At 34.3% G+C, this 16801-nt stretch overlaps 1 protein-coding gene across 1 annotated transcript in view; it reads right to left on the reverse strand.

Annotated features, from left to right (window-relative positions):
* LOC101895602 (zwei Ig domain protein zig-8) overlaps nucleotides 1-5572 on the reverse strand; it is a 692613-nt gene extending 687041 nt beyond the window's left edge. Inside the window, exon 1 of the mRNA XM_059121452.1 lies at nucleotides 5443-5572. The gene's annotated coding sequence lies outside the window, so the exon portion shown is untranslated. The remainder of the gene's footprint in view (nucleotides 1-5442) is intronic.
* Between the last annotated feature and the right edge of the window lie 11229 nt (nucleotides 5573-16801).

Here is a 16801-nt window from a genome sequence, read left to right on the forward strand (position 1 = left end):
TTATTCAAATAATATAAATTTGAATTTTGAATTGTTTCATTCGAAAATAATTTTTATTTACATATTTGTCGACTTTTTATAACCAAAAAATAACTACCAGTTTTGGGAGCCACCCCTTCAATAGGTTTACTTGGAAATGACATTTTTGGCTGGTAGGTGAAAAATTTAAATTTCACATTGACATGTTTCGAACGAGAAATTAAATATTTCAAATTTCAATTAGCTTTTTGAAAAAGAAAAACAGCAACAATATTCTTTGCTAGATGATCGCCATTCATTTCTAAACCGAATACTCTAGAGTGGACCTACATTTTTCCTGCTGTAGTACACATCATTCAAGGCAGATATCAACTTTTTAAAGCTCTACTTAAAGTAATTTAATTTTTAATTTAGCAGACAAGCAGATAAGAAAAAAGTAAAAGAAACAAGTCAAAAAGCAGTAAGTTCGGCCGGGCCGAACTTTGAATACCATCCACCATTTGCAACGAATTTGGAAATTTTCAAAAAATAAAATCCTTAAAAAATTCTGTTAAAATTTTAAAAATACCGAATATAGCCGTTATATTGCGGTCTATTCAACGTGGACCTACATAGGCATTGTTTGTCATAAGCCATTACAATATTTAAATTCGAAACTTGAAATAAACGGTGAATAATGTAGCTAAAATCATCAAAATATCGTATATAGGGAGGTACCGTTATATAGGAGCTGTGCGAAGACCTGGACCAGCATAGACAATTTTCTGCCATAGGCTATAGCATCCATTACGAACGTCAAATACGACATCTCAAACAATTTCTGTGGGTATTGTACCTAAACTCATCAAAATACCGAATATAGGGAGGTATTGATATATCGAGCCTATACGAAGACCTGGACCTGCGTAGACAATTTTCTGTCACAGACTGTAGTTCATATTACGAACTTTAAATACGTAATTTGAAACAATTCCAGTGAATAATGACGCTAGAAACATCAAAGTATCGAATTTTGGAAGGTACCGTTATATGCGGGCAATACGAAGACGTGGACCTGCACAGACAATATACTAAATTTGAAACAATTCCGGTGAATAATGTCGCTAAAATCATCAAAATACCAAAAATCGGGAGGTACCGTTATATGGGGGCTTTATGAAAACGTGGACCATTTACGAACTTAACATGCCTACTGGAAAAATAAACACGTGTGCAAAATTTTAGCCTTCTATCTCAATTCGTTCGAAAGATAGCGTGATTACAACAGACGGACAGACAGACAGACGGACATGGCTAAATCGACTTAAAGTTTTACGCTGTTAAAGAATATATATACTTTGTTGGGTCTGACATGTATATTTCGAGAAGTTACAAACGGAATGAAAAAGTTAATATACCCTCCATAGTATGATGGATGGTATAAAAACATAGAGTTCGGCCAGTCCGATCTTTTAATACCCTCCAACTTTGGGTAAAGAAAACATTTTTATATAAAAGTATCTGAATTCAAACGTGTTCCACTTTAAACTACAAATAACAGTAAGACCGTTGGTTAAACTTTTCAAAAAACTATAAGTATATATATACCAAATCTTCTTTTATACCAAATTCGAAACAATTTCGTGGATAAATGTGACGAGGATTATCAAAATAGCGAATGTCGGTGGATATTGTTATAACGTGGACCTAAATATTCATTGTTCTGCCACCCATTATGATCTACAAATATCAATTTTTAGACAAATCCGTGGGAAAATTTGGCAAAAATCATCAAAATACTGAATATACCATTATGTGGGGGCTATACGAAAACGTGGACCAATACATTCTACGTACCGTCACAGCAGCTAGAACCCATAACGAACTACAAATGCCAATTTTTGGACAAAGCCGTGGAAAAATATGACAAAAATTATTAAAACACCGAATACCGGGAGTTACTGTTATATAGGGCCATACCAAAACGTGGACCTATATATACTATGTTCCGCCACCGGAGCTAGAACCCAATAAAAACTACAAATACCATTTTAAAACAAATCCGTGGAAAATTATGGCAAAAATCACTAAAACACCGAATATCGGCAGATACCGTTATATGGGGACTATACAAAAACGTGGACCGATATATCTCATTTTCAATACCAACCATCCTAGACACAATACAAATTGTTCTGCCATATTTTGAAGCTCTACGTCAAATAATGTGGGCTGTATCGTGATTTCAACAGACCGACTGACAGACAGACAGACGGATATCGTAAAATCAACTTAGAATTTTATGCCGATCATGACTAAATATACTTTATGGGTCTACGATGAATATTTAGGGATATTACAAACGGAATGACAATGTTAATATACCCTAATAAAAAACCAGAAAGGCAGGTATACGGACATTGTTAAATCATTTTAAATTTTACGCTGATCTACAATATATCTATCTTCTTCCCAAAAGAAAAAGGAAAAAAAAAGAAAAAATGTGAATCCAATTTGGTGAAAATTGGTTTAGATATAGCTATAAGTCCCATATATATGTTTCATCCGATTTTGCATTTTACTCCCTGACACCCGTAAAATACTCTCCACAATAAGGATATTTCGTGCCAACTATCAGATACAGCATACAAATGCCTCTGCTAAATTTTATAGAGATCAGTTCAGATTTCGATATAACTCACACATATGTATTCATCCGATTTCACGTTTATTTTGCCCAAAAAGTGTAATATCAATAAAAAGTGTAATATCAATTAGTAGACTATGATAGAATCGGCTTTAAATTATAACTGCCTTAACAACTATAGTTGGTATGTTTTAATTCTCATAAATTCCCCATTAAAAAGTTTATTTGTTATATGTGGCTCCCCTTTATATAGAAAATGGTCACAAAGTCGGTCCAGCCTGACTTTGGCCTTTCTTTACTGGTTTTGTGTTATTTTTTAAGCAGCAGAAAGGTGAGTCACGATTTTTTTAAGTTTTTGTTAGATGGGTCCCAATCCACTAAACTTGTGTAATCACTGATATATATCCTGTATGAGATATCTAAAATTTGCCATCCGTATAGTAGGGGAAATAAAAATTGATCCAGTTTCAAAAAATCCGATTTAATGTATTTATATTTAATGTATTTCATATGCAAAACACTTGGGGCTATATGTTTTTTTTAACGAAATCAAAGAATGGCCAGAGTCCACATTTGACATCAAAACTAGTGGTTGCCATAAGATTCTGTGATCTACTCAAAAATGACTTTCCTAAATCGAAATAAAGTAATTGGGCCATGAAAAGAAAATATTAACCCAGTAAAGAAAGTCTTAAGGTCGGGCGTAGCCGACTTTATGATACCCTACACAACTTTGCTAATTTAGTAGAGCTCCACATTACAATTAAAAGTTTTTATTGAAGAATTCAATCATTCACGCTATTATTATAAATATAATTTAAAGTTCAAAAGATTAAATATTCCGAAGCATTTGTATCTTTTAAATTCGGACTTATATTGCCCATTTGATATATATGGGAGCTATATCCAAATCATAACCGATCTTGATAAAATTTCTTTGCCAAATATTTCTGAGCTGTATTTCACATATTGTTACAGAGTGCATATTACGGCTGTGGGTAACAAATATAACAAATCGGATGAACAATATGTATGGGAGCTATAACTATATCTGATCCGAATTCGATCAAATTTGGCATCAGGCCTAATTTGGTTATATGTGAAAGTGATTCTATGAAAGATCATCAAAAAGATCTATGGGTCTATCTCGTTTCCTTTTGACTGTTGCAAACAAATGCACAAAGACATAATACCCTGACCACCTTGTGGTGTAGGGTATAAAAAACCAAACGACACGTAATTTTGCAAGGGGTTAGTGTTTAGGACAGGGCAGATGATCAACGGGTAATATTCAGAGTGTAAAACGGCCCATAACATTTGTGTGGAAAATGACAAAATTTTACTTCCCGATGATGCATGAAAAGGACTCATCTGCCCTTAGATATCCGTGTATATATATATATATATATATATATAGGAATTTAAATTTTCTAATACTGTTTTGAATATCCATTAGTATAACAAAGGGCATAAGTATAACAATAGCCATGAAATTTTGCATGGTTGCTTTTGATGATCTGCATAGAATCACATTCTGAGTCGATTTATGCAAGTCCGTCCGTCCGTCCATGTATTTTTGTAAACAAAATACAGGTCGCATTTATTGTCCAATAATAATATTTTACCCAAATCGTTTGTTTGGCCCAAGGACGAAACCTATTGAAATCGGAGATAATCATTCAAAATTTAGATATTAGGGTAGTCCAAATAGGATGGAATTTGCACATATAACCAAATTGAGCCTAAAAACAAGTGTAACAAATATGGGGGAAATCGGTTCCGATATAGCTATAGCTCTCATATATATTCTTCATCCGATTTGTTAAATTTATCCTCCACATCCGTAATATACATTCCGTAAAAAGATATTTGGAGAAATAAAAAATATAGCTCAGAAATGCTTTTGCAAACGAACGAACTTAGCCTAGAAGAAAGTGTATCCAATTTGGTGAAAATCGGTTAAGATATATCTATGGTTCCCATATATATGTTTCATCCGATTTTGTATTTTACTCCCTCACCCCGTAAAATACTCACCACCATAATGATATTTGGTGCCAACTATCAAATGCAGCATACCTCTGCTAAATTTGATGAAGATCGTTTCAGATTTGAATATTGCTCCCATACATGTCTTCGTCCGATTTCACTGGTTTTGTGTTATTTTTAAGTGGCAGAAAGATGAGTCGCAATTTTTTAAGTTTCTGTTAGCTGGGTCGCAATCCAGTAAAATTTGGAAACCACAAATATACATACTATATCAGATACCTGTAGGGGTATAAAAATTGGCCCAGTCCACATTTAATATCAAAACTAGTGGTTGCATAAAATTCTGTGGTCTGCTCAAAAAAAACTTTCCTTAATCTAATTAAAGTTAGTTAAAGAAAATATAGAGTCTTTTTTTATTTTAAAAATCACTTTCTCAAATTCTTACTGGAAACTCAAATCCATACCATTTCCAACAAAGGCCTTTGTAATAATTCAGAGTTCTATGTTCAAAATCAGAATTTATGGCAAGATGTCTCAGTCTTCCAACATCGCTTTACAATGTTTTTCCAAAATCAATTTTTGGAAATACTGAAGAAAACTAATAGATCTATTCTATATCAGGATTTTTAATTTTATTTTTCTAATCATTCAAAATATCAAAGATGCAATATGGAATTTCCTGGGCGTACATCATCAAGTTAAATATAAATTTATTAATAAATACTTTTTTGGCCAAACTCTATTTTTATAATTTAGAAACAAAAATCACAATGAATTTTTAAATAGTTTCTTAATTTTTATTTTATTTTACTAAATGTTTGATTATTTAAATTTGAAATAGTTATTACCTTCTTATTAAATTCAGATTGAAGTCACTGCACAATAATTTATCCAAAATTGTTCACAATCAATTTTATAGTATTATATGAACGCTTAAGTGTATGCTTTGAATCACTTGTAGTTTTGTGTTTTATTAATTTAACAGTATTATTTTATTGCACTTTTTTCGAAATTTCAGTAACATGAACTATTTATATTTCATTAATTCATTTTAAAATTTTTATTTCACTTCTTTGTTATTTTCCACAAAATTTAACAATTCGCCTTAAAGTATGCTTTTAATTTATTTCGTGTGCGATTTATACAATTTAAAAGGTTTTACTACTCTTTGTAGAGCTAGAAATTCTTTTTATTGCTCAATAATTTTTATTAACTTCCTTAACCTTTTTTATTTGTGCCGTATAATTTTGCTCAAGCCCCCAAATATATGCCTTTCCGTATAAATTTCAATAGATTCCTAGTTAACGCGTTGTATGTTAATAATTTACGTTACTCTAATTCAAATGTTGTTTTTTGGCGTATTTTACTTTGCGTGATACTTATTTACATATCACATCATTTGCGGGTGCGTGTGTGTATGTTTTACTAACCGTATGTAAATTAACTTCTACACTCGTCACATGTGATGTAAACAAAAATAATTGGAAAATTTCACATGTTAGGCGGGTGCGTAGATGTGTTTTTATGTTTTTACACTGTTGATTTGTGTTGAAATCTGGTTTTCCAAATTATTGGGAAATTCCGTTGGTGCTGCTGGTGTTGTTGTTGGGCATAAATTATGGCAAAACCACATTCAATGTGGTTGCTATGTCACTTTTTTCCTGCTTCTCTACGTTATTCGGCGGCAATTACCTTTAAGCTTAAATTTGCATATGTTGTGTGTAGGTGGGCTGAGATGAGATGATTTCAGATAAAGATCGACATAACGTTTTCCTATTGAAATGTAATTTTTATACAGTTTGGCAATATAATTGCTGGTTTGTTATCGTTCGAAGGTATCTAGGGATTATAGTTTTCTTGAGAACGCCAAAAGATATGCTTTGTTTCTTGTTTCCATTAAAAATTAAGGCGCCAATTGAGCTTTAAGTGTCAAGGAGTAAAGGTTGCTTGGAATTTAAATTTATCAATTCAGACACCCATAAAGTATGCTATGTTATTTTAATTATTTTTTTTATCCCCAGAAATATGCAACACTTTATCCATAATTTTCTTTAAATCTATAAATTATGTGGCTCTTTAAAAATTCGTTGTTACAAAAATGCACAATTTTTTCAAAGCCTATTTTTGTGCGCTACAACTGCTGGAAATTTAATCCACCGCTTCACAATTCACTTTTTTGTTTGTATATATTTCTATGTGCGTATTTTTTTTTTTTCGTTTTGTTTAACACTTATATTGTCCTTTCCGTGAGCTCGTTGCATTTCACGTTGACCGACTTTTGGGATACGAAGCAAAATGTTGAATAACACCGCCGTACGTGTGACTTGTTAATGAAAAACAAATCTCATTCCCGGATTAATAACTTTTATTACGGGCTTCCGTTTAGCACTTGAAATCAACACCTAAATGTAGGCTGTAATTTATTGGATATATTCAAAATTTTATTTCGATTTGTATCGATTAAAAATCCCCTCACATAATTTGCCAAAAATCACCGACGCGATTTTTTCGCAATAAAATTTCTTTAAAATCACGTTCTTGTTAAACCGTTAACGTTGATACCCTTAACGAAACTAAACGAGCTCATTTTTTGCACAGAAAAACTCGGCCAATTGTCATAAGCAAATTAAACAACAAAGAGTCTGAAGGAGCTGCCACGAACGAAGAACATTGTGGCGAGCATCATTAAAGAGAAATCCAAAACGAAAGGTAACCCAACGAATGCCAGGCCAAAAGAGCGGGCGACACACGAGTCCTTGCTAGGCTCTCTCATGTATCCGACGGTCTCTCTCTCTCTCCCTCTCCGGATTTTTAACCGCTTTTTTGTCAGCTCAACGACAATTCACGAAATTTGACATTTCTAACCTACTGAGCAAATCGTAAACAAAACCTTTGTGGAGACCTGCAAGGGGCGTTGTTATGCGCAAGTCCCTACATTTCTGTTGTAGACTTTGCCCCCGGAACACCGACATTGTGAAACATAACATTTTGAAAATGAAACATAGCTTTAGGTAAGGTTATGTACGCGTGATATATGTGAAATTTTGCACAGTTGCACGGTTCGGCTAGTTTGTTGTGCTCTCGTTATTGTTTGTTTATCGGCTTGGAGGAGGGGGACTGGGAAACAAGTTCAAGGTATATTTCATCAAACAATCAGAGATGTTATGCTATTGCTTTTATCGTCCAACAACAGTAACAATAACAACAACTAGTACAAAGGAGGGTAATTATACAGTGCAAACTTAATAAACCGGAGGGAATTTTTAAGGAGTGTTTCGAAAAGACTTTCAGAAGTGCAATCTTTCCAAAGAATTCTCTGACCACTTACAATGGACATGTTAACATTTTTTGCAAAGGACTTTTGGCCCAATTATTTTGGATTTTTAAAAATTTTTTTCAAAGGACTTTTAGACCAATAACCTTAGATTTTCACCAAAAATCCAAAGGACTTTCTCTTTTCTAATCCTTAATTTATACAGATCCTGGATCCTTTAACCCATTTTCTGACAAATGTTCCAAAAGAAATTCTCACATATAAGAATGGGGTTTTAAAAATGGTAACTCTGACCATTTTTCCAAATGACTTTTTAACAAATAGATGAGGATTTTGCAAACGATATTCCTAAGACTTTCTGATCAATATGGGTTGAATGTTTCAAATAATATTTGCAAGGACTTTCTGACCATTTCTCCAAAAGGTCTTCTGACAAATACGAATGAATTTTCTAAACAATTCAATTGAAAAGAAATTTTTGATCCAAAAGCAATTTTTCAATGTCTTCTTTGCGATTTTCTAAAGGATTTTTTATGATTTTCTAAAGACTTTTTGACTCAGAAGACAATTATTTTCTATTATTTTATTTACATTTTTATTTTTGAAAAATTTCCAAAGGACTTTCGGACGAATACGAATAATTTTGTTTAAAGAAATATAAATTATGGTCATTTTGGCAACCAATAAACAACAATTTTCCAAGGACCAATGCGTCGCATTTTAAAAGAACCAAATCAAGGAAAAAATGTGTCGATTTTTAAAAAATTCTTCAAAGGACCGATATGTGGATTTTTTGTAAAAATTTTACATGGACCAATTTTTAATTTTTTTAAATAGTTCTACCAGGGACCAATACGTGGATTTTTAAAAGTTCTCCCCGGGATCTATGCGTGGAATTTTAATAAGTTTTCCCAAGGAACTAAGCTTGGATTTTTTAAACAATTTTTCTAGTGACCAATTGGAAGATTTTTCTGATAATTGTTTTAATGAATCGATGGGCTTGACATTAAAATAAAACTCAAAGGTCATTCTGCCCATTATTTGGAAGGATTAAAAACATGAATTATTAAGAAATGTTTCGAAAGACTCTCTGACGATTATTCTAGGACGTCAGACGATTATTCAGGATTTAAAAAATTAAAGAAGTTTCTGGAAATTTGTGTAGGATCGATTAGCGTGGATTTAAAAAAAAATCCAGGAACATTCTGACCATTTTCTAAAGCATAGGTAAGGGTTGATGTTTTTTCTGACCATTTTTCAAAAGGATCGATAAACGTGAATGCTTTTTGGCCATTTTCTAAGGGAATTCTTACCAATAAACGTGGATTTAAAAAAACCTTCCATTTTTAAATGGCTTTTAGACGAGGGTTTTACGATTTTTTTTCAAGACAACACGTCGGTAAATTTTCTAAAGGACCTTCTAATTCGCCTGAGGGTCCTGCATTTAAAAAATCTAAATTTATGAAAAATCAGGGGATATTAATTTCAATTTCCCAAAAGGGAAATCCAAAATCGCGTGAATTTTTTTAATAATCTTTTCAAGGGACTCTCAATAAATCATAGATTTTCTGAAGGACTTTAGTATCATGAAGCGTAGGTTTTCTGAATAGACTTCAGACCAATAACCGCAAATTTTGTATTGGACAATTTAGTTCTCGAAACGTGGGTTTTAAAAGGAACCCTTAGATAAATTAGCGCAGGTAAAGTACCGCGAGATCTCTTAAATTTGATTCTCTAAACCACCTCAGACTTCTTAAGACCTTTTCACATTGATTTTCTCTAGAACCTCTAGAACAATAAAAGTACGTTTTTTTGATCTACACCAAATAGTGGAAATAGTATTATGTATTTGTGCATTTGTTTGTAAAATGGGGAAGGAAGCGAGATTGACCTATAGTTACTTTTGAGGATCTGCCAAGCTTCACTTTCTGTGTCGGTTTATGCATGTCAATCCGTCTGTCTGTCCATGTATTCTTGTGTACAACATGTACGTCGCATTTATTATCCGATTAAGATTAAATTTTCCAAACAATATTTGTTTGACCCAAGGACGAACTCTATTGAAATTGTTGAGAATCGGTTAAAATATAGATATGGCTCCCACACATATCTTCGTCCGACTTCGGGTTAATTCAGCACCAAATGGCGAATATAAGTAATGACCGGGATTTTGGCACATTCGACTGAATTCATCCTAGAAACAATTACTTCAAATTTGGTCAAAATAGGTTCAGATATAGCTATAGCTCCCATATATATGTTTCATTCGATTTGGGGTTTTAAGTCCCACACATGCGTGATATGCACTCGACAACATTGTTCTTTGGTACTAGAAATACCTCTGCCAAATCGATTCATATTTGGATATAGCTCCCAACATATATCTTTATTGTGGCACTTCTGACCGAAGTCAGCCTAAAAGCATTTACTCTACAACAATGATATTTGATATCGGACATCAGATACAGCTCGAAAATAATTCTGCTAAATTTTATCGAGATCAGTTCAGATTTGTATGTTCCTCCGATATACACATTCATCCGATTATACGGTTATTTTTCACCATATATGTAATATCAGCACAAATTGAATTGATTTTTTTATATTCAACAGAATTTTTTAATTTGGTGAAACCCGATCCTGTATATCTATTACTCCTATAATTTTTTTGAATATTGTTTGGTACTAGAGGCACAAAAGCCTTCATCAAATTTGTTGAAAATCGATTCAGAGTAGGATATATAATTCCCAAATTGTGACTACTCTAAAAATATGATTCGCGTTTATAGTTTTTTTGTTTTCTAAACGCCTATTTAAAGTATAATCACACCTCTTACAAAACAAAATACTAATTTTTCGATATATATGTCATACCTAGAAAAATTATATCCTGAAATTTTCAAAGTATGTTTTCCATGTACGTTCCGACCCATTATTCTAAAATATTTCCAAAACCCTTCCAGCTCTCCATCTTTCCTCATGCACTGTAATAAACATGTTCCTTTTCCATCTGTTTCATTGCCATTTTGTTTCCCCCTCGCAAAACAAGAGAAAGTACTAAAAATCCGACAAACTAAACATCAACAGCCTTCAGTCACACTGTAACATTTATTGAGTAAGTTTATTATGAATCGCTCTTTATTGTTTTGACTCTTGTGCTGGGGCTTTCATTGTGTTTTGCAAACACACATACACACACACGTACCCCAATACAGCGCCTTGAAGTATGCTTGCTACAATTCTTCTTCCTTTGGCTTCAATGTGGCTATAATGGCTTTCCACTACCGCCTGCCATTGTTGTTGTTGTTGCTGCTGTTTTGTTTGTTTCCTAAATAAGGGAACTGCTCACCCATAGCCAATGTAGCCATTGTTGCTGTTGTTATTTTATATTTCTTTTCTTTTTATTTTATTTCGTGTTTTTGTTTTTGCTTTGTGTTGTTTTTGCTTTTTGTTCGTTCTCTTCAAATGTTTATGGTTGACCGCATTTCGCAAGCTGTTGCTTTGCATATTCCTTCCTTTTTTCGGGTTTTGTTGTTGTTCGTTGTTTCAGCTATTGTTTGCTGTTGGAGTTGGGTGGGCCAAATGAAGATAGGTAGCCAAACGACTGACGGTCTGCCAGCCTGTCAAGTGATGGACAATGGTAATGGTATTGACTATTGTTTTAGTAGTCTATAATGTTTCTGGTACTGATTCAACTTCTCCATCATTTAAACAGACATACATTCGTACATATGGACAGTTCGTCCTTTCAATTGAGGACAACAATGGCAATAGCAGCAACAACAACTATACCAACAACAAAAGAAAAACATTACAACCAAGTGAAGTGTGTTATATTTTGTTTATTTTCTTAATATGCCAATAAACTAAACTGCCGCCGAACGGTGGAAGAATAAGGGTCGCTTATAAGAGACAGCGTAGAATGAGGAGAAGAAGAAGATGGAGAAAACATAACTCCCGGCTACTTAATAGCAGTGTAAACACCATTTTGTTGAAAATAAAAGTTAAACAAACAACTTAAATTCTTCGAGAAAAAATAACAACTCCCCAGACGAATAATTTAAAACATAATCCCAATCGGTGCAGGGATGGGGGGGTTTATTTAAGAATGATGCCCCTCATATTCTAAGGTAGGTGGTGACATTTGCGTGAATTATGGTATTTAATCGTTTTAGAAGGTAAACAAAAAATACCTGCTAATGTCTTGTGAATATTCTAAAGAATAGAAAATGGTTTCGGGATATACATAGGGGGTATATTTAGTTTTGTGGCGGGGGTATGTTTAGTTTATCACTATAACCTCAGCTATATGGCTACGGAGGGTTATATCATATATTAAGCCAAAACGTATCTAATCGAAATGACGGCTTTAGACATATTTGGCATATTTGGATCTAATCCGTTTCAGGACATTTAGAGACGATCCAAAGGTGTCCGTCCGTCTAGCTGGTGTGCACGATATATCTCAAAGGAAATATACAATTTCGTCCAAACTTGGTACATCCTAATATTATTGTCAAGCTTAGTTCGAGTTCAGAGATGGCAATATCGGTACACTCTTTCTAGTACCTCCCCCACAAAGGGTGAAAATTTTCAATATCCATTACGCTCCTAAAACACGAAAATAACATCCATTTGACTTGGCACATCTCAATATTTCCGTCAACACAAGATCTGTTACGAAGAAGGTAGATCGATACCTTCTGATACCTCCCCCACAACGGGTCAACATTTTGAATAATTATAACTCTTATTATATGTGGTATAAGAGTCCGATTGTCTTCCAAATACACACATCACAATATTTTTATTAATCCTAGCCCTGGTGTGAAAATGGAAAATATCAGTCTACTTCTTCTGGTACCTCTTCGACAAAAGGTTCAAAGTTTTTAATATCCATGGAGTTCATAAAAGGCGAAATAAACATCCAATTTCATTCAGACTTGGTACAGCTCAATATTTCGATCAACACAAGATCTGTTATAAAGATGGTAGAGGTCGGACCATTTCTTCCCATACCTCTCCCATAAAGGGTTCAAGTCAGCGATTCTTTGACAACTTGCTATACCAAAATATATCTCTCAAACAGAGACCTGGGAAGAATATAGAATTTATGATTTCGAATAATATTGAATATACAGGGTGAAATAAAAACAACTGCGACAAAGTCAAACGCCATAATTTTTACATTTTTTTTACATTTTATTGAATGAAAGCACAAAATGTCGGAAATAGCATCAAATTTTAGAATAGGTTTAGATTTGTTCGAATTGGTCACCTTTGGAACGAATTATGGGCTTCAAACGGCCAAATAAAACCGTCACACGCTCTAAGAATTTTCCCCTGCGGTATTTTGGCCCATTCCCGGCGAAGCGCTTGCTTGAGGTGATCGACACTGGGGTATTTTTTAGTGTCAACCTTGCATTCCAAAATACTCCAGGCACAATAGTCCAACGGATTGGTATCCGGAGATTTTGGTGGCCATTGTGCACCGGAAATGAAGCGAGGAACCTCATTTTGTAACCATTCTTGGGTGGGGCGAGCTGAGTACGGTGGTACTGAGTCCTGTTGGAATGTCCAAGGTCTGCGACCGAAATGGCTGCGTGCCCAAGGCATTAATACACACTTCAGAATATTTTCGCAAAAATATTCGGCATTTATTCTGATACCACGGTCGATTAATACGAGCGGAGAGCGACCATCGGCTTTTATGGCGGCCCACACCATCACCATGGCCGGCGCTTGAGTTCTGCTGGCCAACCAAAGGTGCACATTTTCAGCCGACCCCTTTGGCAAGTAAACACGATCATTTTGCTGGACAACGAATGTTTTCTCATCGGAGAAAACCAAGTTCGGCAGTTCACCACTTTCGGCCAAGCGAAGCAACTCTTTAGCTCTTTTGAGTCTATTTTTTTTCTGTTGCGGTGTAAGTTCTTGCACTTTTTGGAATTTCAATGGCTTTACCCCGAGCTTATTTTTCAATATTTGCCGAAAGGATTATTGCGATATATTCAGATTAAGAGCCATTTTTCGGGCACTGCGATCTACGAGGGTTTCGATCAAATCGTTTCTTTACTTTTCGAACCATTGCTGCTAATGTTGCTGTTTTCTTCCGTCCACTTTCATGATGTCGGTCTAAGCTACCAGTATCACGGTAACGAGCGATGGTACGAGACACAAAAGATCTATTCACATTTAAATGCTGAAGTGCTCTAACGATAGCCACTTGTGGTTGGTAATGAGATGTCACTGGAATAATTTTAACAGCTGTCGGACGAGTGACTTTGAAATGACCGCAGTCTGAAGTTTGTTGCAGTTTTTATACCCTCCACCATACTATGGAGGGTATATTAACTTTGTCATTCCGTTTGTACCTCCTCGAAATACTCATGTCAGACCCAACAAAGTATATATATTCTTGATCAGCGTAAAATTCTAAGTCGATTTAGCGATGTCCGTCTGTCGGTTCACCTGTCTTCTGTAATCAGGCTATCTTTCGAACGAATTGAGATAGAAGGCTAGAATTTTGCACAAATGTTTATTTTTCCAGTAGGCAGGTTATTCGGTATTTTGATGATTTTAGCGACATTATTCACCGGAATTGCTTCAACTTTGGTATTTGAAATTCGAAATGGATACTACAACCTATGACAGAACATTATCTGTGCAGTTCCACATCTTCGCATAGCCCCCATACAACGGTACCTCCCGATATTCGGTATTTTGATGATTTTAGCGACATTTTTAACCGTAATTGTTTCAAATTTGGTATTTGAAGTTCGCAGTAGATACTACAGCCTATGACAGAAAATTTGCTGTGCTGGTTCACGTCTTCGTATAGCCCCCATATAACGGTACCCCCCAATATTCGGTATTTTGATGATTTTAGCGTCATTATTCACCAGAATTGTTTCAAATTACGTATTTAGAGTTCATAATGGGAACTACAGTCAGTGACAAAAAATTGTCTATACAGGTCCAGGTCTTCGTATAGGCCCCATACATCAGTACCTCCCTATATTCGGTATTTTGACGATTTTGATACAATACCCACCGAAATTGTTTGAGTTGTCGTATTTGAAGTTCGTATTGGGTGCTACAGCCTGTGACAGAAAATTGTCTATGCTGGTCCAGGTCTTCGCACAGCTCCGATATAACGGTGCCTCCCTATATACCATATTTTGATGGTTTTAGCTTAACCGTTTATTTCAAGTTTCGAATTTAAATATGGTAATGGCTTATGACAAAAAATGCCTATGTAGGTTTACGTCGTATAGACCCCAATATAACGGCTATATTAGGTATTTTTAAAATTTTTAAATGGTGGAGGGTATTCAAAGTTCGGCCCGGCCAAATTTACTGCTTTTTATCTTGTTTCATCTCACCCTTGTAAATATATTTTTTTTTTGTAATTTTGCCCCTACCAATATTTTAATCTGTATTAAATGAAGTATGAAAATGGAATACTTCGTTAGACTATATCTGGTACCTCAGACATATTTTAACATTTTTTAAAAATTATGACATATCTCATAGAACGTGACGGAAGCAATCAATATAGTCCAAACTCGACACGTTGCAATATTTATATCATATTTATTTAGGTCGAAATACGAAATGGCCAATATTGGGCCATTCCTTCTGAAATCGTAATCATAACAGAAGTCAAAATATATTAAGATAATAGAACATTAGCCCAAGGTATATATCTGTTGGCAAAACCGACTAATATATTATTATTATTATTTTTTTGGCAAAATTAATACAACTATTTTCTTGATATGGGTATAAGAGAAATAGAGATTTTTTTCTTTGGTAGCACATAGGGAAATGTGACGCGAAATATTTTTGTGAAATGAGGCTTTGTACAATATTTTTTACAAAAATATGCTGAATTCACTTACCTTGCATTAATTCATTGAAGTCTGAAAATATAAAGGAGATAATTCAATTATTAGTTTAAAAATGCAATATGCATTAATAAAAATTTAATTTTTTATTAGCTATAAACTTTCAAAAAAAATATAAATTTTTCAATCTCAAGAATGTGGATAAAATATTTCATCCATGCTAAAAAAAAGTTCACAATAACCACCAAAAATATTTCCCCAATACCCGTGACCATTGGAGCACATATTATCTTCTAATGCGATATCATTGCCAAAACAGCTGTTCCAAACACAGCACACTCTTTAATGTCTTCTGCAAATGCAGCAAATTTACGTGACTACCTGATGTTTACACACAGCAATATTTTTGTTGTAACAACAACAACAAATGTTCGTTATCATACATGTTGCAAATCAAAAGAGTGTACTCTAATGTTGCAACAGCAAGAAGAACAACAGCAACGGTGAACCAATGAAACATTGCATGTGTAAAAACATATTTACGAACAAATATTTCCCAGGTTATGCGAGGAACAAAGAAACTGGCGGAAATTCATACAAACACACATGGAAACATTAAAAGCAATTGCATACAAGAGAATTACATGCATATGCATGCGAGAGGTTACAAGGCGAAATTCAAAAACAATTTCGCTGTTTGTATTACATTATTGTGCTGTTGGGGTCTTGTGAAGCTATGACTAGATCAAATTAAATGAAATATATATCTTGTTGTCCTACACCTTATTCTGAAAAAAGCTACATTGGTCTCGTGATTCATCCATCAAATAGTGACTTGTTCAACTCGGGTAAGTTTTATACTAGCAAATGTCCGCTACTTCGTCAGCGAAATGTCCGCCTTAAAATTGTGGATTCAATCCATAAGTTCGTTGTATATTTCCCATCCATAGTATAGTGGGTACATTAAGTTTGTAACACCTCGAAATATATATTGCAAACCCCACAAAGTATATTTATTCCTGATCAGCATAAACGTCGATTCAGCGATGTCCATCCGTCAGCCTGTCTGTCCGTTTGTGGAAA

This window comes from Musca domestica, unplaced genomic scaffold, assembly GCF_030504385.1.
Source record: "Musca domestica strain aabys unplaced genomic scaffold, Musca_domestica.polishedcontigs.V.1.1 2, whole genome shotgun sequence".
Classification (NCBI taxonomy): domain Eukaryota; kingdom Metazoa; phylum Arthropoda; class Insecta; order Diptera; family Muscidae; genus Musca; species Musca domestica.